A 27,019-nucleotide genomic window follows, 5' to 3' on the forward strand; every position below is an offset into this window, starting at 1 on the left:
TATATATGTCAGACAATGTTACATCTCATTAACAATCTAATGAGCTTCTAATGATGCAATGAAATAATGTTAGTATTTACAAGCATTAAAGCTGTTTTTTTTTGTTTTGTTAATACATAAATAAAGAAATTGAAAGAAATTTTCATGAAATATTTGTTTATAATAAATATTAGAAATAATTGATAAATTTACTCCGCATGCTTTGTGTTATTTGAAACTTATAAACTTTTCTTAGTTACTAGTTTAGTTTGTGAAAACAGTTGTATAATATACTAAATATATTTAGTTGTATTTTTTATTTATTATAGTTAATTTACAACCACAACTACATGTTAAATAATTTAACTTGAAAATAATGATAATTCCAATTGAACAAGTATATGTAATTAACAGTACTGCTTTACAAGTAAAAAACAACTAAAAAACAAATTTAATAGCAAAAATTTTAATATAAGTAAGTTAATGAAGTAACTAAGATAATTTTTATGATATTACGCTTTTTAAAATAACTTAAACTGCAACAATTTTATAAAAATTCATTTAAAAACTTTACTAAGTTAGACCTCGAAAAAATATTAGCTTTATAATTTTAATACAATATTATATCTTTTATATTGATAATTTTTCAGACTTATTAAAAGTTATAAGTTTATGAATGGAATATCACAATAACTAAAAAAGAGTGGAATATTTTAAAAGCCCTTAAATAAAATATAAACTCACTTAAATAAACTTTATTAAGTTATTTCATAAAGTGTTATATTTGCACAGTTTAGTTTGAATCAAAAACTTGAAGTATTTGTCAGTGTTTAAGTATCCACTAAATACGTCTTTCCGTAAAATATGTTAACAGTTAGTTACAAAAACTAAAAGTAAAATTGTTTATATCAAAATTCTACCGTTTTATTATATTTTTATGATTTTAGTTTTTAGTTCATATAACTGTAAGTTTGAAAATTATGTTTTACGTACAAAAGTGTAATGAACACAAACTATAAATACACTTTCACACAAAAGCCTACTATAATGAATTCTATATAAATATAAGAAAACTTATTACACCATTGCTTTTAATAGCTTCCTTATTTTTTTAAGACGTTTATAGTGTATTTTGTAGACCTGTAATATGGTTTTTAATTCAACATGCTTACATTAAAAACAATCTTTTACAATATTTTCCATACCTTGAGTTTATGCAAACTTATAAATCTTACAAAATACTTAAAATATTACTTAAAAAAAATTTTTACAGTCTCTGTTATAAACTACGCTTATTATTTTTCTAATACTTTGTGTCGTAACAGGTATATGAATTTTTTGAAAAATTATATTATATTTTATATAAAACTAAAAATTGGCTGCTATTGATGTTCACGATAATCTTTTAATTCTAGTATTAAAATAAGTATAAAACTGTTTAAGCCAATTGAGTTAAGCTTTTTTTTTGTATAAAAAGTATTAAAATAAAAATTGTAACCATTACAATTAACTATAATATATATATATATATTACCACCCTTATTAAGATTTTGCAACTTTTTTTAAAACTAATCATATGTAATGTATTTAAAAATCAAAGATATTAAAATAAAAAATTGAGACTTGATTTTCTGTTTTATTATTATTATTATACTGTTTATTGTGCAATGTTGGACTCAGGCATCAAAACCTGAGCCACTTAAACAGGACACACAAAAAGAGAAAAAGAAAATAAACTTATATTCAAAACTTTAAGATAGATTATATATATATATATAAACATAATTTAAATGAAAACACAAAGTTAAACACAATATGATATACAAATGAACTAAATTAAAAATTCAATTCAAAAAATTCAAACTTATATATTACTTAGAACACACAATAAAGAAGTTTGTCTAAAATCATCGCTTATAAAACAAAATTCATAATTACAAAATAAATAAGTAAACTAATAGTTTGTAGGGGGGAGGCGTAGGGAAACGAATATTTTTTCTTTTGTTTATAATGGAAAATTAGTGAATTTTACTGGTATTTATTGTATTTAAATCAATCTTTTTACCTTTAAACGAAATTGTTCTTCCCCCTCACGAGATACTATATCCTGAGGTAGTCTGTTCCACATAGCTTTTGCTCTGTGAAAAAATGCGCCTTGCCACTGACTGTTTTGAAAATCATGTTTACATTTTATTTTCAAATTATTTCCTCTTAGTTGATATTTATTTTGGGAAAAATAAAAAAACTGGTTAAAAAACTTTTATAGCTTCTTTTAAAAATTTAAAATGTTTGCTTTATATACATTTTTACCTTTTTTAGTTTTATACTCATTGAAACAACAAATTGTTTGTTCATTAAAAAAGAACAAGCAAATAAGTTTTGTTTTGATTGTTTACATCGTACAACATCTATAAAATATATGGGTGAATTACTTAAAAAAAAACTTTATGTAGTAAAAAACTCGTTTATAAAGTGGCACATAATGAATTAGAGCATTTATAGTTCAATAGCTAATCAAACTAATACAATCTTACGCCTCATTAGATGTTTAATGAGTATGTAATCCTTGTGCAATTGCAAGCACTAAAATTGCCAGTTTTTTTTTCTTTTTTTTTTAGCGGTACAACTAAACTTTTAGAAAACGAGTCACTTTACGCTTCTGTTTTTAAAAATTAAATAATATGAATTTTTCAAAATTCGATGCTTGTAAACGAATTTTTACATAAAACATCTGTTTACATTTACTTAATAAAAATATGTACATAAAAAATATTAGGAAGTTTTCATATTAAACTGTTGATAGCGTATATATATTTGTTAAAAGTGAGCAAGAACCTTAAAGTTCATTTTGTCAATCTATATAATACTATTAAATATTAACATATATTTTTGTTTTTATTGACTGTTGATGTTTTTTATAAACTTAAGCAAGATAAATTTTAATAAGTCGATTTTAAATTATACTCATAAATGAAATAAAAATGTGATATGTATAACTAATTACTTTATTTATAATAACCTTTAACCTTGTACATATGTGTTCTTAGTAAACTGTTTTAAACTTTTTTATTAGATTTTAAAAGATTTTACGTAAAGATAAATATAATTTTTCATAAAACTACTTTTACATAAGCGTAAGAAGTTTTACATAAATTTTAAAAATAGGTTTCAATAATGATATAAACTGTTGTTGTTTTATGTTTTAGATTTTTATTTATATATGTGTAAAAATTATCTTTGTTCAAATTCATAAATCAAATATATATAATCAAATGCTACTTAAAAATATTTTTAAAGAACTATTTCCTAAAAGTACTCTTTAACAAAAATAAACTAATATTATTGAAACTGTAACAAATAAAGCAGTATAAAGTAAGTTCATTTTTAAACTTTTCAAATTTTATAGTTGTTAATTATAATCACGCACTTATTAAAGTAAAATACTCAAAATATCAAAAAAAGTTGTATTTTTATAACGCTCTTGTATATAAAATTACTAAACTAAAAATGTTTCTAGTGGTGCTTATCTATTTAGATTAAAACTTTCCAAAACTCTTTATGTATAAATTTTGGAAAGTGTTGAACTTTCTAAAATATTTTCGCTTGTTGGCCTTTGCTGCGGGCCTTTTTAAAGCTGATTAATCAGCTAAAACTTTTAAATCTAAATTGTTAATATTCTATTTGTATAAATTATTAAAATTGGTTTTTTTATATTATTGGTTTTTTATTCCGCTTATGTGTTTTTTGTTTTAAAATTTACGTATGATTGTTTTTCATTAATGTGATAAAACTGTTTTACTTTTTGTTTTAATGTGAGTGATTTAATGAAATAAACTTTTTGGAAAAATTTTATATACCCGATTTTTTATTTTATTTTACAAGTTTTTCTTAACATAAAATAACCAAAACTTGTAACATTAATGTTTATAAAATTAGTTTAAAATAAAGCATTTAGCTATGTAAATATTATTTTTTAATAAGAATCTATTATGTGTATATGTTAATGATTTTTGAATACTCTAAGTGTTAGTTACATTTTGTGGCGTTATAATTAAACAAAGGTCTTAATTAAACTTAGTTAAAGTTGATTTCTTAAAATTTTAGGACTATTTAAGTAAAAAAAAAACAACTTTTACGTTTAAAAAGTATTAGATGATTAAATATTTACTTAACCTTAGTAGTATAACAACCCTAAATAATTGTTATAAATTACTTTTTATGAAATTTTATAAGATTAAACCGAACACTTAATATGTATAATTAAGTTATTTGAAAACATGTATTAATTTTAATTTACTTTGTAACCAAAAATTAAGGAAACAGAAAATTAAAACTTCTAACCTTTACATGATTTAAGTTTGTAAACAAACTACTAACTTTATACTTTAAAGACCGTGTAGTAATGTATAAATTACATATAAAAAACTTATATGTAAACTGTTACAACAGTGTTTAATTTAAAGAAAGAAGTTTTACAGTAATTAAGGTTTAAATATATGTACAAGAACTTTCGTTAAAAACTTATTTTTAAAAATGTTTCAGCCCATTACAGGTTAAATGAGCCGTAAATTATTCATTTGTGTCTACTAATTACAAAACAAAATTCATTTGTATTTTGTGTGACTTTTCAATGTTATTGCTTGTAAAAGTAGTTTTTTTCAAAGATATTTGATAACAAAAATAAATATAATTATAAACATAAAATAATTGAAAAAGATTAAGAAAGCTAATTTTTACCTTAAAAGCAGTAAAGTTATGATGAATATAACAGAAGTTTTATTAAGTTATTAAATAAACTTTTATGATGTTTAACTTTTTTATATTAACTTTAAGTCAAATAATATATTGAAACTTAATTAGACTTTTTGTCTAGTTAGTTAGATGTTATGAAAACAGTTTTGAAGATATTAAAGAAAATAATTGCGTATCTATTACTTTATATAATACATAAGATTTATTCCTACTTTCTGAGTTTCTTAACCAAACTTAATAACAACTTGGAAATTTTAGTTCGAACGTTTACAACAAAACTAAAACTATAAAATTATAATTTACTAACCTATTTTTTAAAACTATTGAGTATAAACCATATTTATCATTTTTATTTCAATATTGTATTAGTTGTTCTTATTTTATTAAAAATTTAAAACTTGATTTTCTTTTTCAAATAATTAAAATAATTCTTCAATATGCTCTTCGTAAAATCTAGTAAGATTTTTTGAAAATATTGAAGCATTTAAATATTTTTTTTTAAACTTTTAAATTTTTTACATTTTTTTATGATTTATTTACATATTTCAAATTGTTTTTATTTTATAAAGTAACTTATTAAATAAAATTAAAGCATATAACAACACGCAACATAAATACATTTAACACAATAGTTTTACATTTAACACAACTACAAAAAATTATATTAATATAGAAAAAAAAAATATAATTTGGCTTAAAACAGTTTCTTTATTATTTTTTTGAAAACCTGTAAAATGGTTATTTAGAATAAATATTAAATCTTAAAAGTAAACTACTAAATACTTTTTAAAGTTCTATCGTTTGTGCAAACCTTTAGTATTATTAAGTACTATACTAAAGTACTATTTTTTAAAACAGTAAATAATTATGTTAAATACTAAATGTTTTATTTAACAATATTATACATAGTGCTATAATAATTGTTTTGATGGATAATAATGTATAATTAAAATTTTTTAAACATGAAACCTTATACATCTAATCTTACTTTAATTAACTATGAAATAAACTTCAAATAATGTAGTTAAGTATAGCAAACGCGAGCAATGTTGTATTTTTTAAAAGCCTTTAAAATGCTTTATTTTGACCTTTATAATAAGTTCCATGAAAACTAACTAATTTTACGCTTTAGTGTTTAAAAGTGTGGAGAGAATAAATAAAATATAAGTCGCGGCTTTCAAACGACTTTTGACAAAAACGTCTGGTTAAATTTACTCTTAAAAATGATTGAGATTATTTATTTTAATTTTGTAGTTTGTTTATAGTATGTATCTTCGTAAAAAAAGTTTTACTCTCCTAGCGGATTTTTAAAAAATAAAAATTAAATTTATCATTTTTAATAAAGTGTATAAATAAGTTTACTGTTTTTCTTTTGTAAATATATCTACTGAGTTACTGTATTTGTATTTAAAACTTCGTAAAAAGTTTTCATAGTTGTTAACAAACTACTAATAAGTTAACTTTAAGAAATTATTTTAATAAATATACTCTAAACTTTTCATTTCTTCTCGATATTTCTACTTAAGTGAGTATAAAAAAAAACAAGAACACACGTTTTTTGTAAATCACTTCACAAAACTTAGAAGAATATTACACTTAGAAAATTAAAAAAAACCTTGTTGTTTAAGTCGAAAATAAATGTAGTTACGTGTTTACCTACGTGTAGAAAGAAATTTTCGATCTATTAATGTTACCGATAAAAAGCCGTTTTTTTTTATTGCACTGAAAATGTCAATAAATTGATGAAAGCTTTGTAAACGATAGTTTGGTTTGTATTTTAAAATTTACAGTTGTTTATGAGCTATACTGTAACCAATTACAGGAAATAAAAGTAAAAAAAATAAAAAGAAGTTTATCAATCACATTGAACTTTAAAACTTGGAACTTCTCTGGTCTTTCAATAATATGCAGTAAAAAAATTTACACATTGTTAATATTAAGCAAAAAAAAAAATTAAAAAAAGAAAGCATATAAGATGTTTAGTATAAAAAACTTATTAAAAATCAAGAATAGGCTTAAACAAGCTTAAAACTATATTGAAACTACCATAAAAATCGTTTAGATATGTATAAAAATAAAAGTTTTATTTTCCAATTAAGTACTTTAAAAATTGTAAGACTTTTGTTCTGTAAGTTAGCAAAAAAGGGCTACTAATAATTTTACTTATTTATGAAAATTAAGACTTTCTCAGACCTTGTAGTTGCAAAAAATATTAAGTATAATCATACTAGTTATATTAAATTTTTATTTAATATTAAAGTTTACCAAAAACTATTAGTGTTGTTTCGAAAGGTAAAATAACAATCAAAAAATAAATTTGTAAACGAAAAAAAAGTTAAAATAACTAGTTTTTTTTTCCGCAAATTGAGAAAAAAAAATCGAACAAAAAAGAAATCAGTGTAAAGTTTATAAATTATTGATGAACACTGCGCATTATTTTGAATTTTGTTAATTGTACTGCATCTGTTTTCTTAATTTTACTTATTGTTAAACAACGTTAAAATATTTTAATAAATTATTGTTACAATTTAAAAAAGACTTCAATAGGTTTAAATACTTAATATTTAAATAACGTTTAGTACTAAATGCAATGAGATATTTATCATATCTCAGTTAATTTACTATCAATACAATACCAGTTTGAGCGCAAACTCGTTTTCAAAATCTAAAGCTTTTATGTATAAACCTCAACTTCTGTAAATTAATTTAGGCCAAAATTTTTAATAAACTTTATTAAAGTTACATTTTCGAATTTATTAAATAATTTTATAGTCATATAAACTTAAAAAAATATTTTAAGATGCTAGTCTTGACAATCATAAAGTTTTAATATTTACAGTTTAATAATTTTAAAAATGCATTCGTTTTATATTTTTTACTAAGTATGTTCTCTTTTAGCTAAAACTTTAATTTAGACAAGTATATACACTTTTCAAACAAAACTAGGAGCTTGAAATTAACAATTAGTTCAACACTTAATAATAAAAAATCAATATAATAAGAAAAGCTCAATTTAAAGCTAATTCGCTTCAACGAGAATAAAAGAAAACTAGAAAGTTTATTACAAATTATAATTTAAAACTACTTTTTGCATCTTTTAAAGTAAGTTTATCATTCGCTAAAAGCGTTTTAATTTATATTTTTACTACATAAGAACTCTGATAAACTTAACCACGTAAGTTGTTAGGTGTTTAGAAATAGCATAAACTTTTATTTTTTATTTTTATGGTAAACAAATATTACTTCAAATGCCTGGATTACTTACTTGAAATTTTTTAAAAAGAAATTTTGCGATACTAACGTTTTAACTATTTGAGACGTCATTTAATTACACACAAAATATTGCTTTAACCATATAAATAAAACTTAATTACGTCTAAGAAACCATTGTAGACTACGCTTTAGGTTTATAGATATGCTTTTAAATTAATGGCTTTAAAGCCTTTAATTTTTCGAGGTAATGTTATAAAGTTATTAAAGTCGAAGAGTGTTTTGTATAATGTTAACTATTTACAAACTTCTAATATTTAAACCTTATTAGCATGTATATTTTTGACTAAATATCATTTGTTAGAACATTATAATAAAATATGTAGAAGTATGATACAAATGTATTTGCTCTTTTTTTAATGAAAAATATGGTTTGTATCTAATTAGTACTTTTTTAATTACACGAATAAAGTATGAAAAGTACGTTTAAAAATTTAACATATAAATCTTGAAAGTATTACTAATTTCACAAACTTACTTGTTTTAGAAAATTTAATCTATATTAATAAACTTGAAATTCAGTTTGTAAGTAAAAACAAACAGTATGTTAAAGTCTTAATAATTTCTAAATAAACTTACAAACTAAATTATACATATAACATAATTAAAAAAAAATATATCAACCTCTTTGTTTGTTTACATATATAAGATAATAGTATGAATTTATAAGCTACTAAAACTAAAACAAGTTTCCCAAGCATGATTAAAAGTAAAACTTGAAAATATTTTTTTTATATATTTCAAAATTAACAACTGTAAACTATTAAAAAATATTATTTTAAAACTTATAAAAAGTAATTTTTTTATGTATTTAAAGTTTTAAGTCTAAAATCATCATTACATATGTATAATTGTTACTGTTTTGTAATTAAAAAGTAGTCAAAAAAGATTGTTGTATAGAAAACTCACTGACCTTTATTTATTTTACAATATTAGTTGAGGGTAAATAGTATTATTTTATTCACTTTGAAAGTTCTAAGTAAATAGCACAATAAAACCCACGCATGTAGACTTTAGAACTTTTGAAAATCTTTTTCTAACTTTTCTAGTTATTTAGAAATTAGTAATTTTGCCATATTAACGTTTTAACTTTTTGTGACGTCATTTAATTTCACACAAACTATTGCTTCAACCCGAACTAATTATATAAGACCTCAACGTTGTTAATTTACTACTTGATCGCTTGTATTCGCTTCAATTTAACAGCTTTGTCAATAAGCTTTAAAATATCATATAAAACTTTTGATCAGAAATAAAAAAACATCACAGTAAACGGTGTTGTTTTTTAAAAGTAAGTTTCAAACTTTTAAAACTTTCTCATCTAAAACGTATTCAGTAGTTTAGGTCATTTTAGCACGATGGGACACTTTTGCACGGCAACTCTTTTGCACAATGGTCACTTTAGCACGAAGTACACTTTTGCACGGCGTCATTTTCGCACGCCGGGTATTTTTTGCTTGAGGAGACAATTTTGCACGGCGACTCTTTTGCACGAGCGTCACTTTAGCACGAAGTACACTTTTGCACGGCGTCATTTTTGCACGCCGGGTAACTTTTGCTCGCGGAGACAATTTTGCACGGCGACTCTTTTGTACGAGCGTCACTTTAGCACAAAGGGACACTTTTGTACGGCGTCATTTTTGCACGTAGAGTCATTTTTGCTCAAGGAGACAATTTTGCACGGCGACTCTTTTGCACGAGGGGACACTTTTACACAGCGTCACTTTTGCAGGCAGGGTTACGTTTGCACGAGGGGACACCTTTGCATACAGAGTCACTTGTGCACGGCGACATTGGTAGCATTTTTGCACAATGATACTTTTGCACGCCGTCACATTTTTACGGTGAAGTTTTAGCACAGCGACATTATTTAGCACAGCGACATTTTAGCACAGCGACAAAAAAAAGTGAAAACCAAAATTTTTTTACAGACACATATCAAAAACAAAATTAAAAGATTACAACCCTTAAACAGTTAAGATTGTTGTTAGAAACCAATGATAAATAAAAGATAAAAAAATATTTTTAAAGATTCATAGCAGGGACAAAAATTGAGTTTATTGAGAAATTAAGATAAAAAACACTTAAGTGTAGGATAAACTATTGTAGTTTATTTTGAATTCTAACTTTTTAACCAACAACTATGCCTTTTTATACATTTTTCTCTACTATTACAAGTGTATTGTATATATGATGGACCTAGGAGCTTAAACTGAAAGACATATAAAGAATAAAAATGAAAACAAATATTTTATTGATGAAAACAAAAATAAAAACATAATTTATTCTAAAATTTATAGATTTACATAAAAAGCTAAACTTATACTTACTTACGCTTTGAAATAGAACGATTAACATTGAACGTTAAAATTCATTGACTAAGAAAAAAAATAAAAACCTAACGCCCCAAGGACATTCACAATAGACTGGCCAGATAAATAGTAATTAAACACTTTGAAAAAAGACTCATCATTAATAGAATAAAAGTGCTGCCAATAAAATTAAACTATAACTTAGCTAAATCTTAAAACTAAATCAATGGTTGATAAAATTACTTAATAATTTACAAACAAAAATTAAATTCAATTCAAACTATTTTGACTTTAATCGAAATTTTTTAACTTTTTTGCAAGAAACTAATCAATTTCAAGTTTGTTCAATATTTCACTGATCGATAAAAAAATGAGCAATACCAAGCCTCATTATTAAAATGATGTTTGTATGTATTTTTTTTTGCTCTTTTTTCTCAGTGAGTAATTTAGTTATAATGTTCTTTTTTTTTTGTATATTAATTGTAGTTTCACCATAAACTAGTTTAAAAAAAGGTCTAGTTCAAGTCTTCTGTATTCTGATGATTGAATATTGAGTTTTATTAGTCTATCAAGGTAAGACATATAAGAAATATTGCAGCATATCTCTTGAAACTTTGGATGAACATAAGTTCAAACTTCTAAATGTTACTCCCTCATTGGCTTATTTCATGATCGTACAACACTATAGTAATGAAATTATTAAAGTTTAAGTCATAAAAAATGCGCACATTTCATTGCTTTTTTCATTCTCAAGCAAAAAAAAAACTTTTTGTAAAATTAAAAAATAAATATAGAGTAAAATCTGAAATATCTTTACCCTTCATTAATTAACTAAATCTTTTTTATTTAATTTAACAGTTGTTTGAAATTAAAATAACTTTAAAATATTTCGTTAAACAACTATCTAATGCTAGTTTAAACATCAAGAGAATATAAATAAAAAATCAGTCTCAAGATTTGTTTTTTAAAGGTCTACTGGATTAAGTTTATCTTTCTGTTTCAAATTAACGAATTTTTTTTTCATCTTTATTTGAAGTATTCAAAACTGTTTTAATTATAAAAAAGACTGTACTTATATAGTTTATTTAATTTAAATTATAAATATGATTGAAGTGAATTGTAGTACGTTATTATATTGTACTAAGTAAAACTTCAAAAAAACTTTTCATTAAAATTTCATTGAAAAACTATCACACTTTATTATTCAAAATAACCTGGTTTAAAAGCGAAATTTATTTAAGTTGATGAAAATAGAATTTCATATATAATTTTTTTGAATTTTATTAAATGTAATAAAAATTAGAAGCGTGCAAAAGTGACGCTTTTCAAAAATATCGCCATGCAAATGTAACGTCATGCAATAAGTGACGCCATGCAAAAGTTTCGACGTGTAAAAATGTCGCCGTGCAAAAGTGACGCCATGTAAAAGTGTCCCCTCGTATTAAAGTGACGTTCGTGCAAAAGTGACGCCGTTCAAAAGTGTCCCCTCGTGCAAAAGTGACACCCACTCATTAGTTTTAGTAGAAAAGTAGTTTTAAATATCAATTAGTTGTTCATTGGTTTCATTAGCGTAACTTTAAAGATAGATTTAACTTAAAAGTATTTATTAAACTGTAGTACATATAAAAAAAAGTTTTATTATCAAATTGCTATTTACCTTAACATGCAACAAAATTTATTTATTATTTTTATATTACAAGACTTTTCAGTTATATAATTTTGTTGTTTGACATTTTAACATTTAAAATATTATTATAATAAAAGTTTGTTTTCGGTTTATACAACTCTTTACTTTTATTTGCTAGAAACTTGAAAATTTAAATGGTTAATTATATTATAAGTTTTAAGTCAAAACTATTTATTTACGAAAGTATAACATTAATGTGTAATATAATTTTGTAGTTTTTTTGTATACATATATTGTTTTTGAACGATAAAAAAATTGTTCAAATGCTTGGTCTAAGGACCTAGTGTAAGAAAAAATGTTACGGTTATCGAATAGTACACCACATACTTTTACATTTTCTTACAAGCTAAAGAAATAAATGTTTTAATCTGAACTTTTAAACCTTAAAAAATTAAACAACTAATAAATAAAAATAAAGAAAATAAAATAAAACGAAAATTAACTAAGTTATGTGTTTACTTAAGTAAGTTTTATTCATAATTAGTATAAAACTTGTCTAATCAGTAGAAAATGAAAATACAATCTAAATCTAAAACTTTAAAGAATAAACATAGAAGTAGCGAACCTTTTAGACTTGAAAATTACTTTAAATAAACTTATAAAAAAGATAAACAATACTAAAAGCAAACCTGAAAATACTTCTAAAATTGGTTACAACATTTTTAAATAAGATAAATTTGTGCTAAGCTGAAATACTTTGACGTTGAATTTTATCACTATTTTTTGCTAAAAGTTTGACTTTTTTTTTATTGATTGAAATACTTAAAACAATGAATAAATAAATATAAAAGTTTTGTATACTTTTTTTTTTTATGAAGAAGTGAGTTTAGAACTAGTGTCGTTTATGAAACGAGTTTTAGTCACTTCTAAAGTATTTGATTTCATTTTTCTTAAGTACTTTTAGTTACAACCAAAGTGCTTGGTTTTAGCTACATCAAACAGTTAGATCAAAGAGCTTATGAAACAACTAAGTGCATATAATATCTACAACCTTTGTCGTAGTTTTAATGATTTCAAAATATGTTTTGCGCAATTTTAATTTTTATTAAAAATAAATAGTTCAGTTGTCATTTAGCTAGTAACTTTAAATTGAATTAGTTGCTATAATTTTTAAAGTTTTAAATGGTTCATTTTCAGAATTTAATTTAAAGTAGTCTAGCTGTGACTAGTATTGGCTAGACTTTAAATTAAATAATGTTTAATTACTTAAAGTCCTGGACATGACAATAAACTGTATCCTGGTGTATGACTCGATAACCAAGAGGTTTTTACGTACACCAGGTCCTTTGACCAAATTTTTAGCGCTTTTTTCGTTTAATAAACAACATAATTTTAATTGTAAGTTTTTAGTTTTTGTCTTGCTCTGACAACTGTAAGATTTTAGTTTTAGCATAAGTATTTTAGGTATGCCTTAAATTGACTTTATTAGTTATTAATAATTAATAAATGTTCAATGGTTTATACAAGTTTGTCAAACTTTATCTTATATTAATTGGTTATAATCGTAGGTTCAATAATTGCTTCTATTTTCACAGTGTTTTACTAGTTTTAAATAGTAAACTAGTTTATTAACTTTTTTGTCAAATTAATTACTAACTCATCTTTCATTCTTGTTAAAGTTTTATGGAAGTAAAACAAAAAGCTTCGAATTAATAATGAATAAAACTATTTTACTTTTTAGTTGCAAATAGTATTTATTTAAATAATAAAATACTGCAATTGAATGAATTTCACAAACGCGATTTATCTTAATGTTTATTTGAGTTCTTTAGAACAATTGCTTTAGGTTCACATGAATATTCTTAAAGTTGAAGACTAAATCCACAAAAAAAATTGTTTTAGTCATCTCAACTCTTTACGATACTCTTAATTTAAGTTTTAAGTGTTAGTTTATGTATAAATTTGCAGAGATGTTTTAGATATATTCATTAATTGATTCGTATGAAGTTATTTTTCTGGAAAAATAAGTTTTTTAGACTCATATTATAGTGTTTTTTTCTTGTAATATTTAGAAAACTTAATATATTATTTGAAAAAATTTAATAACTAAAAAATAAACATCACAGCTCAATTTACTTTCCAATCAATTAAGTGCCAGAGTGTTTTATTACTATTATAATTAAAAATTTGATTAGTTACTTAACGGTATGTTAAGTTTTAAAAGTTTGAAAAAAAAGTTCAATTTTTGTTTAAACGAGTTCGTTTGAGACTGTTGTGAAATATAATCCTAAAATTTTACAGCATAAAAGTTATTTAACTTCTTAATATTTGTAAAACAAAAACAGCATTTAAATACTCATTTTGTAAGTAGTTCTTCTAAAAACTATTTTCTGAGTTTCTATACTATTTTAAACTTAGATTATTTTTATTAAACCAAATACTAAGTTTACTCCACTACATTTATTATTTGAGTTAAACGGTTTTGTCTAATTTACTTTTTATTTTTACAGTCGAATAATATTTAGATTCAAAATTAATTTTTTAACTTAGATAAAAAACTAAACAACAATAAGTATCTAAAATAGTGTCCAAAATTTTATTGAAGCTGGGCAAATTAGAAACGGTAAAACATATTTAAAATAGGCAGATACTTTCTGCTAAAGACAACAAAAGTCAATACTTACGAATAATTTAGCGAGTTGAAGTTTTTGTAAAACTGATGTTTTGTTTTAAAAAGCTTTCGAACAAAGGTTCCTCATAAGCTTTTGTTTATGTATGAGTATAAAATTAACACTAAAACAGAAGGTAAAATGAAAAATAAAAATGAAATAAGTTTAATTTTAACAATATTACTTAATTTATTGATAAAGAAAAAAAAACTGCGGATTTTTAAAATACCTAAAGTAAGGTATAGTTTTTATATACTCTTGTTATCATTTCAAACTTTGTAGAAAATGTTGTTAACAACTGATAACACTAATTATTGAATATAAATACTATAAGTTATTATGAGTTAATGGTTAAAAAAAATATAGTATTAACCGGTATCAAAAAAAATCTTCAAGGTTACAGCAAAAAAATGTTTGTGAATATATGCAAACTGTTCTATATTGATGAATAAAGAAATACCATTTTCAATTTAAACAGTTAGATGTTTAATACCTTTAGACGTTTACAAAAGTTTACAACATTTGATAAGTTTGAAATTTTATCAAAGCTAACAAAATTATGACCTTTTTAAAAAGTTTTGATAAAAGTAGTATGTAAGTAATAAATCATTAATAGTTCACAAAAATAAACATTACATAAATTAATCCATAATTCTTTAGTATGTAGACTAAACAAGACAAAAAGGTTGTTAAAAGATGTCTAAAGCTAGCCTTAATAGTGTCGAAAAGTAGCGTAATCTTAGTTTTTTTTTTAAAAACATTGTTTTGTCTTATTATAATGGTTGATTTTCATATTTTTTTATAAAACGTTTGTTAAAGTATAAAAAACACTTTTCGATTATCATAGAAATATTATAAAACACACTAAGTATAAAATTAGCCAATTTGCATGTTATAAAAACTTAAGAAAAAAAAAACATTTTTTAAAAAAAATGTTTGATGTTTACTTTTCTTCATTTTAAAAATTACAAAAATAATAATGCTATTCAAATAGTTTAAAAATATTTCTGGGATCAGGAACATATGGTATATGCTTCGTGTTAAACAAGGTACACTTCAATTTATACAAACATTGTTTCAGTATCAAGTTTTCTTTTTTTCTCATGTACGCCGCATGTAGCATTAGAAGATCTCAAAACAGTTTATTTAATTTCTTAAAAGTACCGCGCATAATTCTAAAACCTTTAAAAGAACAGTTCAGTATGCGAATGTTGACATAATTAAGAACAAGTTTATTAAAATTATTAACCTATATTAAAATTTTCTTTTTTTTCTCATACTTGAGCAAAATAAGGTTTATTGCTGAAATGCAGTTTCTTAGATCCAAAAGTCGCTCAGTATTTATAGTTCACAAAAAAATATACTTACTAAAACTTGTTTAGTAAAAACAACTTTGGAACCTATCGAGCAAAATAATAAATATTCAGAATTAAATAAATTAAATAAATTATTTTTACGAATTAGATAGTTGGAAGCTGCTTAATTTACTTATAGTTTGTTTTAAAATATTTATTCTTAATCTTAATATCAAAAAACCATTAATACTATTTACAAAATTTTAAAATAAACTTTAGAATTCTTAAAAAAAATTTATCAATGATATCAAAGTAAACAAAATAGAATAGATTGTAAAATTAAAGACATTTTTAAGTCATTATTTTATTTGTAATCAATGAAAAGGTGTCAAAAGAAAAATACTGAGCCTTTAGCTATTAATTGATGTGACGAAATAAAAAAAATGTTATTCTTTTTATTAATCGTTTAGCATTTAAAAAATAAGTTGAAACAAGTGTTAGTATTATGAATTATAAGTTATAATTAGTATTTAGTTATACTTCGTTCAAAAAGTTTATGTTTCAAAATATTTTTGCAGTTTTAACTTTCAGAATTTAAAAGTTTTGAAAAGTTTATAAACATTTTGTTCGGTTTTGTACATTTTTATAAAAATATATTTCAAAATTGATCAAAAAAAATTATGCTTTTTAAGTATCTCATAACGGTTTAGACTAAAAGAAAAATATTAAATTATTTTACTGCTGATATATAGCATTATATAAAATTAAAATTATAACAGCATTTTAACAAAAAAAAAAAAAGGATCTTAAAAAGTTCTTAAAAATTATTTCTAATGAAGCTTAAATTCTTGAGTGAAATACTTTTTTAACTCAAGAACCAATTTTTTTTTGCCTAAGAGTCACACCATTAATCAATAATTATAAATAATTCAATAGCTTCCCTAATCAATACTTTTAAGAAGTTATTTCAGTTAACTCTCAAGTAATTTATATTATTAAAACTAGAACTAAATTCAAAAAAACTGCTCGTTTTAGTTTAAACCTTTTTAATATTGTTTAGATTAAATAGTTTAAGTTTTAAAACATTTGTTTTTATTCATATAGAAAAAATTGTATACTTGTACCTTTTTTGTTGTAATTTACTTTTTCTAAACTAAAAACTTACCAAATAATCAATTTTTTTATCTTTTATTACAAAAAATTTTTTTATAAAAACTATAAAACGGTTAAACTTGACAAAAAAACATACAACTTCAAGCATTTTCAAAGCAGCAAAACAATTAGGAGTAAATAATTATTTTTTTTTAATAGTAGATTAGAATCCAATTTTATTTCCCGAATAAAAGAAGAACTATGCAATCAAAATTTTAAGCTTAGAAATTTAATTTTTATTATTTCTTCAGTTCATTTAAAAAACGAAGTATTGCTCATCAGTGCCTCAAATAAGCTAAAAATCCCTAAAACACTTTTCAAAGTCGTGGAACTTTAGATTATTTTAGTAATAGTGTCCTAATTTAATTTTAAAATAAAGTTGTAACAAAATGTTTTGGTTTATGAAATTTTACTAGTTGTATTTTATGTTGTAAGCAACGAGTAATTTATTAGAATTAGCTGTTTAATATTGTAGAAACAAAGTGAATAGTTTTTAGTCCAAAGCTTTAAATAATCTGTTTCCGGTCAAAAAATATTGAGGTTCTATAACTTAACTTTGTTCTAATACTTATTTTAATTGAAATTTAATCGAATTTTTTCTTATCTTCATATTGTTCTAGACTTTAAATAAAATAAAAACTTGCAATATTTCTACAACTAAATTGATTTGCTTTGTTTATCAAAAAAAAAATACCATTTTTGATTTTGCTCATACTTTTGTAACTTAAACTTAAACTTTTCTGCGTTTTACAAAAATTAGATTCCATATTTAACCTAGATTATAAAAACAAATATGTAAAAGCTTGAAAATAATCAAATAAGTTAGACTATTCTACAAATTTAAAACAAATAATGTTATTAGCTGCTTGTATCCAGTGATACAAGTATACTAATAATTAAAGTATAAGTCATATTATGCTAAAGTGCTGCTGCGTTTTAACTAATTATTCATAAATTTTGATCCATTTATTAGCTAAAGATTTTCTTATACAGTCTAAAAAACATCTATTTGTTTAATTTTTACTGCTTATAACTATAATAAATGTTATACTTTTAACTTTTTTTCTGATTATTATTGTTTTTAATTATATCACTCTTGTACAAAAACAATCAATTTTTAGAATAAAATGTTTATTACTAAAATATATTATACATTGAAAGTTTTGAAATAAACTTATCTTATAAAGTTTATTGAAATTTATTTATTACTTTATCATACACAGTTTACACTTTTACACTACTATTTTACTAAAATATAAACGTGTAATACGTTTTGAAGTTTATAAAATGCTTTGTTTAAATTTAAATATCTAGAACATTATTTGTTTTTTACAACTAATTTATAATAATTATATGTTTTAAAGGAGTTATTTAAACTATTTTAGAATACTATAACTTTTCACAATTACTACATAATAACGTTTTTTCCTAAAAGTAAATTTTCCATAAAGAAATGTTTTAGCTTTTTATAATAAACATACTAATAAAATCAGTCTTACAAACAAATTTCAACGAAAATAAAAGAATGTTCATACCCACAACAACAAAAGTACAAGAATACATTGTAAAGATTTAAAAAACGTTTGAAATTTTCTATGCCAAAGTCTCCTAGCTTAATGATTTTGAAAACCTATATAAGGTTTAAAAGTGATAAGTTTTACTAGTTTCACAAATTTTATTTCATAGTGTTTAACAAATATATTCATTGAGCAACAAATTTTGTCATGAACATACTCAAACTTTGTTTAGATGTAAACATTTAGAATTTTATAAAGATAAAAAAATATTTTTTTATACACTTCCTTGCATTGTTTAAAAAAAAAAACTGTGTTTAATAAAAATCACAAGTCTTAATTAGTATATTATTGAATCTAAAAACAATAGGATAGCGTTAAAAAACTTATGTAAAAAGTTTAAAACCTTGTTTTTGTATACCAGCCCAACTTTAAATAGCACATTCTTAGTTCTATTGTTTTTACTTTTTTTTATTGATTTACTTTATTTAGTAGTTTACAGCTCCAATTTTACGAAAATGATCTCAAAAATAAGCTTATGAATTTTTGTAACACCTTTGTGCCTTTTCAATCCTTTAACAGCTTTAAATAATGATTTATTTGTTTCTTTGGTTGCTTTTATAGTAGTGTTAAAGTTTAAACTTGAGATAGGTTTTGAGTACATTACCACCTGTGAAGAAAAAGTAAAAAAAATAAAAAAAATATGTGATATCTAAGTAAAATGTTCATGACAACAATCGAAAAGTAATGTTATATAAAAATAACTAAAAACATAAAAGCTTTCAAAAATTAAATCAACTGTTAAACAAAAAAAATTGTTTGTCTTTTCTTAAATTTTTTATATATAGGATAAAAAGGGTAGTTAAAAATAGCCTTACGATAGTTAAAGAAATTTATTGCGTAATAAACAAAATTTTATAAATTCATATTTTGCAAAAGCTATCGTTATTACTCAAAACGATTTCAGTTTATCACCAACAATATTTTTAAAATATACTTTTTGATAAGATATTTGTTAACAATAATTTTTAGTAGTAAAACAAATTTTTTTAAAACCTAACAAAATTTTCCAGTTAAGAACTAAAACTGTTAAAAAATAAAGATACTTGTTCCACTTTAAATTTCAGTCAATAGTGTGTATAATAATAAGCTTATCAATAAAATGCTTATAACTTGTAAATTTACCTACAAGGAAGAGTTTGTAAAATTATATATTTTATTTACTTTTGACAATTAACTTAACTTTAAAACTTTCTTATTTGAAAATCTAACAGTTTGTTTTCACTTAAAAGAAATATTTTGCAACATTTGTAAAGTTTTAAACTAAAAAAGTAATACAACTTTTTGTGAATATTTGATTTTATGTTAGCGTTTAACCACCAATAAGGGGTTTGAAAAAGTTCATTAAAAGAGTTTTTAGAATATGTAGTATTTTAAAAAGTCAGTAAAAACATTTAAATTAAAACAAAAATGTTTAACTAAACGACTATACCATTAGTTTACTAAATCAATAACTAAAATTATAGCTCTAATTTGTTTCCATGTAGTTCTTCTAGTGGTAGTTTCTTTTATATGCAATGTATACTTTTTATAAAAAAAATAATTTTACGATATAAATTCTGTTTACGAAAAAACTAAGATTACAAGTGAATATATATATATATCATTTTTAAGCTTATAAAAAGCTTTTGAAAAGTCAGTAAAAACATCTATTTTCTTTAACATTGTTATAGTACTATTTAAATTATATTAAAGAACTAGTATTGCTCACTAAAATCAAACTTACAAGCTTCATTAGTTACGAATTAGATAAAGTCTTACATACTTTACAATACATTTTGATTGTGTTTCGTTTATTTCAAAATAATACATATTTTACTTTTATTGCATTCGATTTAACTTTAGTAATAATAGTGTTTTATACTGTTAGTTTTTTACTTAGTAAATGTTATTGAATTATATTCTAGGTTCGTTCTAGAATATAAAGACAATAAAAATGTCAAAGACTAATCAAATATTTTGTTTTACTTACTAAACTAAAAATGTTTTAATAGCTGCTTGTGTGTTATATATATATGCAACAGAATTGTAAAAATAAATTAACTATAAAAATGTAACGTGCTTATCAATTATTCATAGTATTTACATTTATAAGCAAACGGTTTTCTCTCAAGAACTCTATAATGTTTTTTACTGAAAAAATTTTTAGATTTACAGTTTTTTCTATTAAAAGTTAGTTTTTTTTATTCTTAAACCTTGTTTTAAATAAACATTTATAAATAAATAAGTAATATCTGAGAAAAAATAAAAATAAAGACTTATAAATAAAATTAACTGAAGCATAAAGGTTATGGAAAAATTTTATATCAATTATTTTTCACTAATTTTATAAAAATTCTCTCGGAATTTTTTTTTATTACATATTACTCAATATACTAGTATTTAGTTATAACTTGTTTTATTATAGGTAAACAGTTGTAAAAAGTTGTTTTATATTGATTTGTTCACATTAAAATAAGTAGAAAATGATGTTATTAGTTTCAATTACTTTATATTACATATATATTTTAAAGGAATTATTAAAAAAACTAATTGAAAATAACTTAATTTTATCATATTTAAAAATAAATTAAAACAAACGAATAAAAAAGAGAAATCAAGTATAACTAAATATTAAAAAATACTAATTTATTTATTGTTTGTGTATTAATTTTAACGTTAACTAGTTAATATCGAAACTTAATTTATACTAATATTTTATTACAAATAAAAGCTACCAGTTTTTAAAAACGTTTTTTATCAGTTTAGAATAAATATTTTAGTCTTACACAGAATATAAACAAAACGAAAAAAGAAACTCGAAAAATTTGTCAATACCCACAATAAAGGGATAACAAGAATATTATTTAAATTAAATAAAAAAATCAAGTACAATTGAGATCCCAAAATCACTAATTTTCAGTAAATTTTGAAAACCTTAGTAAGGTTTTAATATTTAAAAGTAACGTAAAAGTAAGCTACATTATTTTTACTTATGTGTGTACAAAAAAATTACTCATTTTAAAATTCATACCATGACAAAAATGAGATCATTAGAGTTGTAATAGTTTAAGCTTTTAAAACGGAAAATAGGTATGAAAACATTTGATTTTATAAACTAGCTTAGTCTTTTTGAAAATAAATATTCTTAGTAACTATGTTATTTATATAAAAATAATCAAAAAATTAAGAAAACTAAGTCTTAACTAGCAAAATATTTAATGAAGAAACTAAAGTATAGCATTTAAGTTTGAAAATTTAAGCATAAAGTAATAAATCATTTTGTATGTTTACTGGCTTTACTTTTTATAGCACATTTTTAGTTTAAAAACATAAATAAATAAACAATTTACATTAAATATTGTTTGCATCGTATTTTCATTTAGAAATATAGATTTTGACCTAAACTATTTCTTAAAGTTTAAAAAAATGTCACTTAAATATTCTTATATCAATTTTTTACTAATACTAATTAAACTTTGGAAGTTAACATTTTTATGTAAAATAAAGCTTTATTTCTATTATTTCCTACATTATTTATTAAGAAAGATATACAGCGAAAGATATACAGCAAACAAATAAACATCCCTAAAAAAATTGATAGCTATTTGAACTAGATTTTATTTCATTTTTATATTTTTTATTTGCTAGAAAAGCAAAACTTGAAAGCATACGTTTCAAAAAAAATTTAGACAAAAACTCATTATTTTGTCTAAATAAAATTTATGAGACACTTTGCTTCAAAACAACTTCAAATTTTAAAGGCCAAATTTAGATTTAAAAACTTTTAAAAATGTACTCAATTAATTAGCTTTAAATTTATCCTTTAAAGAAAGTTTTGAGTGAAAAAATTGTTTAGTAGAAGAGAGAAAAAAACGTACAAAAAAAGACAATAATCAATATTTATGAATAATTTAGAAGTCATACTAACACATTAGCATTTCCTTCGATATTTCTGATATTCAATATACTCTTAAAGACAGTTATTACCTACTTAGTGTTTCATACCTAACTTAACACAATTACATTGTTTTAAATTTTACGTACTTAGTATTTAATATTATCGTATGTATAAATCAATTTTTCAGTACACACTACTTCAAATTAAGTTTAAAATGTGAAACAGAGTTATATTTTTTAATTAACTTAAAATTTTAATTTTTATCTCTTGAAAAGCTAAATACTTTTTCCTTAAAACTCACAGTTTAAGGTATTTTAAAAAATTAAGTAGAAGTTTAAAAACACATTTATAGTTAAGTATAAGTGTATAAATTAAACATTAAAAAAAATTGCTGCCTTTTTTGAATATGTTGTAATGTTTTAAACTAATAACCATTCTTGCTTTAAAAAATTAAGTGTTGTTATTACTATAAGTTACCTTTTTTAAAAATAATTTATCTTAAACATTCTGAATATTAAATCCATAAACAAATAAGATGAAACTCAAAAAAGTAATTAGTTTAATGTTTATTTTTTTCTAAAATATAAAATTGTTTTTATTGTTGTATACTTTTCTGATAGTAAATAAAATTTTGTAACAGAAAATTGAAAAATTATACTGTGAAACAACTAAGTTAAAAGTAATAAAAGTTGTCTATTTTGTTTTATAAGTTGAAATTAAGAAGTTAATATATTTTTGTAATTTAACTTAGTAGAGAATAACCACAGAAAATTTAGATAACTTTAGTATGAAAAATAAAACTAGGTTTGATGATAAATAGATAAATAAAGTTTATTTTGATTGTAAATAATGTACTTTAAACGTTAATCATTATTAGCCGAATAATCAGCTTTAAAACGAAGCTACGCAGTCAAGTTTGAATAAGTATAAACTTTTAATGCTTATGTTTTTAATAAGGTTTTTAATAAATTTGCCTATAAAAACTAATATAAACTTTAAGACTACTGTAGTGAAGCATTGCTATTGATATAAAATTGTTTTATATATACATTTTATTTGTCACATTTCAGTTTTTAGATATTTCATGTATTTCTTATGCAAAGGTTTAAACAATACTTTATTTTAAGTGTTTTGCAATAATAAAAACTAAAACGAATTACTTAATGGTATAAAAATGTAACAAAAACTGTTTTGCATTAACATAAAAATTAAGTAATACTTATTAAGCAACGTTAACAAACAAACTTGCTGTTATATTTGAAACGGTAAATCTTTAGGTTTTGGTTCAACAATCAACATAATAAGTTTAAAAAAGTTTTGATTAAAATTTTATATTAAAACTGTTTTAAAATAAAAAATTGAAAAAAAATTATTTTATAGAATATCATACAAATTTCAAACGACAAATTATATCAATCGTGGATTGAAGTCATGATTTCATTATTTTAATATAAAGCTTTGTTAAAATATTTTTTTGTATCAAATACACTAAGTATACAATAAAAATTTATTGTTTAAAAGTTTTAAAGAAGTAAATAAAAGCTTAGACATTTAACAATTTCAAAAGAAGTTTTATAGTAATTGAACCTTAAAAATTAGACAAAATTTAGTTTCTGCTTTTTAATTACTTTTTATGTTCTTATTATCCATAATTTTTAAAGCTTTTCATACTGTATACGTATGGCAACAATGAGTTTTTTATTGTAAGTATGACTTAAAAGTTGATTCTTAAATAATTTATTATATTTTTGATTTTCTTTTTATCTTTTCTTGTTTTTAAAGTATACTACATTGTTCGATTAAATTACTCATAGAAACTACAATATAACGTTTATAAATTTCATTAGACTTTTATTTTTTAGCGAGCAAAAGTAGATTTTTAGCTTACAATAAAATTAGAATAATGAGATATTTTGGTTAATATTAACTTTAATTTAAAAATCATAACTATTACTTTTTCTGTGTTTTGACTAATTATAAGTGAATCAGAAGTTAAAAAAAACCAAATTTGCAGTTTTATTAAATATGAACAAAAATATAAACCAAATAGCTTGGCTTCAAAATAGAATCAAATAACATAAATATAACTTTAAATGAACGATAAATTTCATTTCAGTTATTTAAGTGCTTATTTTTCTTTTGATAAAGTTGCCACAAGAGGAAACAAATACATAGCAGTACGTATTATACTTTCATAATTTATTGAACGACAAAAAAGACGCCTAACTAATTTTTTCCTAGGACATGGTGCACAAAAAAAAACCGTTCGTTTATGTAAGTAGTGTAAAAAAAAAGATAGTATTAGTGTTAATTAGTTTAAAAGTATACCACACTTAAAAAAGATTTAAACTTTTAGTTTATTAGAAAATTATGAAAGGAGTTACTTAACTATAAAAGCATCATAATAGATTAAAAACGGAGTAAAAGTCAATTTAGTTTTATTTTTACGACAAAATTTAAAAAAGATAATTCAGTACATGTTAAAAAAACGATTTTATCGTTATTACAAACAGTGTTTTTGAAATTAGATAATACTTAAGGTTTAATTTGCCCATCAAAAAATGACTATAGATATATTGAAACAGCAAAAAAGGCAATAAGGCAGTAAGTAATGTAAAAAATCACATTATTGGCAATTAAAAACAAGTTTAGGAAAGTTATAAACTTTTTGTGATTCCAAAACATTACATATAGTTGTTTTGCTGTGCAGTTTCGTGAATAAAATTCGTATTTAATAAATATAAATAAAAATAAATTTCGTATTTAGTACTTATATTCACTTAACTTCACAACAATGTTTTCCGAAATCTGACATTCAAAATGTATTTTTTAAGAATTTTTAATTAAAGACAGAATTCGTTTGTTAAAACATTTATTTCTTTATTAAAAAATAATTAAATAATATTAACTTTAAAATTGATTTTTTATATCAATCTTTATATCTTTATATTCTTTATATTTTTTACAGCTGCTTACATGTATCGTGATATTATTTTTAATTTTACATTAGTTTTATATTTATTTCCTTCATTTATATAACAAAATGACAAATGATTTTTAGAAAAAAAAAAGTTAAGTAGATTTTAAAACTATTGTTTTACTTTTACTTGAAAAACCAACCTGCTTTAAAACATTTTTGCACATTAAACAAAGTTTAAAAGAAGCTTATTAAAGCTTTAAAATTTCGGAAACACTTTGCGGCAAAAATACAACTAATACAAACTGTAACTTGTTATTCAAAAATGTTATTTAAAGTAAATACTAATGTTTTCAATTAACATCACCGCAAGAAGAGTTGAATACTGCTTATTTTTTGAACTATACTATGAGAAAACGTAAAACTGCTCTAAAAAAATGCTAAACGCAAACCAATATATTTAGATATGTGTAATATGTAATTTTTTAAACTTAGTTAATGTTTTACTTGAAATTAAACATAAAAGTATGTACTTCTTCAACATTTGATTTTAGTACACATACATCTATTGATTTTTATTTGCAACGTATATTATATTTACTTTCCATTTCACAATATTTTGGAATGTTTGTTTTTTGTTAATACAACTTGCAGTTTATATTAATTGACTTCATTTTTAAACTTTTAACATAAATTTTTAAAATATATCTCACATGCTGATGATACAATAAAAAAATAATTAAAATTAAAGTACAAGTAGTAAATTTAAATATTAAAAAAAAGTGCAATTATGTGTTGTTAATTAATATATTTTTATCGAACTAACTAAAAGTGTCAAGTTTTGAAATTATATCAATAAACTCGATTAAAAAAACTACTTTTTGATATGTAGTGCATTCTGTTTAATCGATTAGTTTATAATTATATGATAAACAATAAAAATATATGTTTATATTTAAGTATTATAATTTCACTTTCAATTTAAATTACAAACTAATCTTTTAGATTAAATTTTTAAGAAAAAAAAATCTGACAAACAACAAATCTATTTGCAAAAAATAAAAACAGAAAAATAAAATAATATGCTGATGGACAAGTCGAAGTTGAAAATTGTTGCAGTGTCCGTTACAAAATCGATGACTCTAAATAATTTATTAGGTTAACAACTCAAAGAGCATACTAAAAAACTTCATTTTGTTTTAGTCCGTATAAATTTTATTAGCAGTTTGTACATTTTTTGCCTGGAAAATATTAAAAAAATAATTGTAAACTTTTTGAAATAAAAATCGATGGAATATTTTTTACGCGTCATTTTTATAAGAATATATCTGCATTTTGTGCTATAGTGTTTCTAATTAAGTTTTACTATTTTATTTAGCAAAATAATTTTGAAACATGGTTTATGTTTTGTGTAATAAGGTATAAAGTCTGTTCATAAATTATATATCTGCTTAATTTGCTTAAAAGTATTTTAGATACTTGAATATTTCCTGAAATTTCAAATTATTTGATTTTAAAAATGTTGACTAGAATTTAAATTATGCGGAAAACATTTCTTGCGGCACATTTTATCTACCAAATAAGAATTAAAC

The sequence above is a fragment of the Thalia democratica genome, chromosome 7, assembly GCF_965202585.1.
Source record: "Thalia democratica chromosome 7, ktThaDemo2.hap1.1, whole genome shotgun sequence".
In the NCBI taxonomy this organism is placed as follows: domain Eukaryota; kingdom Metazoa; phylum Chordata; class Thaliacea; order Salpida; family Salpidae; genus Thalia; species Thalia democratica.